This window comes from Mytilus galloprovincialis, chromosome 8 (genome assembly GCF_965363235.1).
Source record: "Mytilus galloprovincialis chromosome 8, xbMytGall1.hap1.1, whole genome shotgun sequence".
NCBI lineage: Eukaryota > Metazoa > Mollusca > Bivalvia > Mytilida > Mytilidae > Mytilus > Mytilus galloprovincialis.
In genome coordinates, this window is record NC_134845.1 from 30,245,172 (window position 1) to 30,248,589 (window position 3,418).

Here is a 3,418-nt window from a genome sequence, read left to right on the forward strand (position 1 = left end):
TATCTACAATTTAGTATTATACAATCATAGAATAAATGCTGGCAATAGCTAGATTTCAATGCATCGTGTGTACAATATATTTTTGTATATCTTATAAAATTTAATTGCACCATAGACAATAGACTATAATTAAAGTTTTGTCTGGTTTTCATGAATTTTATAGTCCTCGTTTCACGTACGTTTCCACAGTTGCCGTAGTTGACAACTTGTTGTTTTCAAAGTGCTCCAAAACCTACCGCTGTAGCTCCTCGTATCAGTCGAAAACCAACTTGAGTTTGTTTGATAAAAAATGTTGTTTTCATTTTCAAACGTAATTAAAAATTAGTGCAGTTCACCAAAATTGAATGACCAGGAAGGCAAGACGAAAACTGAGTTGTTATTGACATCTAGCCACATATATCATGCATTTGTGCATATTAAATAGTTACCTCAAAAATATATTTCATATATATTCTTGATCGAAAATCTGAAATAAGACCGGCAAAATAGCAAAACTCTATATAAATCGCTATTTTGCCGGAGCCGGTAAAATAGCACCTAGGAGGCTATTTTGCCGGAGCTGGCAACATAGCCACTTTTAATTGTGCGTAGGGGTGTTCTTTTATTTGTCTTCGTAAATTAATACTTTTACTGTTGTCTTATTTTGGTAATACCAATTTCACGTGGCTCTGTATCTATTTACATATTTTTTCCAAGGGTTAATTTGGGAAAATGTAATATATACTCGTTGTCAATAGCAAAGGACAGATTGGAACATACCAGAAATATTGATTTTAAAAAAATGTACGCACTTGTCGACGATTCGTTTCTACGCCTGGATAGAAAGTTATGGAGCTATATCGCAATTTAAAATATATACATGTATACATTAAACATAAGAAAGAAACATACATTTTGTGTAAATTGGGGTAACAGTTTGGTAAATAGACTAGTCCATGTATGCCAACAGTATGTAATCATTGAATTTGATAGACTATTGTATACCAAAAGAAGAAGAAGAAGAAGTGGACCAATTTGATTTAAATACAGGTCCATATATAACTTGCTTCGGTTCATCGAAGTTATGAATATAGTAAAATCACATATATATATATTAATTAGATAGTTCTTGAATAAAGGAAGATATTAGTCATCATCACAATTGTTCCGACATTCATGTAATATATATGCAACTGGACGTACACTAATAATCCCCAAGGGATGTGAATATTTTCTAAGAAAATTATAGAGTATTAAAGTTTCAATTTAATTTCGGGATTTATTTTCTTTCTTGATATTCAATGACAGCAATTTAAAGAATAAACTGCTTGTCCGCTTTAGGGGTATTCTTGCCAGTTGAACAGACTTATAATTACATTCAAAAATAGATGACATTAAATTCGTTGTCTTTTTTTTTAAACATCGTTGGTCAAATAGCTAAAGTAGTATACGTTGTGAGAAGAAGACTATTTTAATAAGGACGTTCCCGATTATGAATAAATTTGGTTGACGTTTTTCACACTTGAAAAGAATATCTATTCGTAATTTTTCCATTCCATTCCAAGAAGATCCTTAAATTTCCTGTCAATTTTTTAAAACATCTTTATTTTCAAATAGCTAAAGTATTTATGCGTTGCGAGATTTAAAATATTTTGATGAGAACATTAATTCCTAAATAGGTAAATAAAGATCGCTTTGGATGGACTAAATTATATAATTGCAATCTGTTTGAAATATTAAAGGTTGCCGATTCTAATTTAAAAAAGTACAATTTTTAGTTCATACACTCGTGTTTAGAAGGCTATTTTTATTTATAAATTTATTCAATTAAAATAATTCAGTATTTTATCGTTACAAAAGTAATCAGAAGTCATAATTCATTTAAAAGTGAGCTTATGCAAAATATATAAAAATATACAACAGCTATCCAGTTATTGTGCGACCTTATTTCTCCCGTAAATTAATTTTAATTCTTTTTCTTACATTTCTGAGTCTAAAACTATAACTGACTCCCGTATATCATTCATACAAAATGTTGTTCACACCTGAAATGGTGAACCGTGACGCCTAGATGTCACTGAATGAAGATAAAGAGATTAGAATTACATAATGCTAATCTTTTAATTACCTTGAGTTTAACTACGCATTCAACATTCACTAAGTGTCACAAATTAATACACATTTTATTTCCACAGTACAATCAAATGAAAATGTTTGCTGGAATGAAGCAAAAAGTTCAGAATACAAACATGTATTTTTTAATACACTATCGATCGTGTCAGTTTCACATGTTTGTTTAAAGTATTTGAAGAAAAAAATCATAAAAATGTTCTATTGTATTATTTACTTTAATTACTAAAATTCGTATAAAAAAATCCACACATAAATCCTACAATCTAATTTTAAAAGTTGCATGGCTATCACTTACTTTTCGTTGGTTAATAGCTACACCAAAAGTCGTCGATGCGCTTTAAATAGCGTTATTAGATGGTTAATAAACAAGACTTAAATGAGATTAATTTCACTCCAGGCATGCTAAAAGACTTAAACTACGTCACATAAGTCAGGAAGTTTGAAGAAATAAAATTAATAATTCCCAATTTTCTTCTTTATTACTTTTCATATCAAAATAAAACTTGCTGAATTTGTTTTTTAATGGTATTATGAACATAATAAGATGAAAAGTGAAAAATCGCGAATTATCCCTTTAAGTTAAATGTAATACAGCTGGGTTGTTTTTTTTTAGATAGACTTGTTTTTTAAAATGTCTAGTTTAAGGTGGTACCTAACACCTGAACTGAAATTAATTTGGTTCGTTTAATTTTCTTAAAATTTTGACAAATTATTTACTTTGACCCTTTAACAAAAATATCAAAAAAATCAAAAAAATTGAACCAACCGTTTAATCAGAAAAATTACACTGGTTATATAGCAGTTTGACAAACACTTATTTTGATCATTGAGAAGCTTAATATTCCCTTAAAAACACAACGTCATTAAAACGTTCTGCTTATTTTACAGATTTATCTCCCTGTAGTGTTAGGTACCACCTTAATATTGCATGGAAGATCTGTTATTGTAATGTTTTCTTTCCATTCTATTGATTATATTAGTTTTCTCTAGTAACACTGCCAAGCTGTTGTAACCAATGTAACAATGTTTTCTCTATTCCTAACAAACAAATTTCCAATATTTTACCTTTCAAATGATTTTAATAATATTCCACACCAGAAACTTTGATGGCGTTCCTGTTGCTTAGTCTAGTTTTCTATGTTGTGTCTTGTGTACTATTGTGTTCTTTTTAAGCCATATTGTTGTCAGTTTATTTTCGATCTATGAGTTTGAATGTCCCATTGGTATCTTTAGCCCTTCTTTCATCATATCAAAACTGCAGTAAATGCTTTTTGCTTTTATCTCTAAAATTGCTCAATTGACAGAA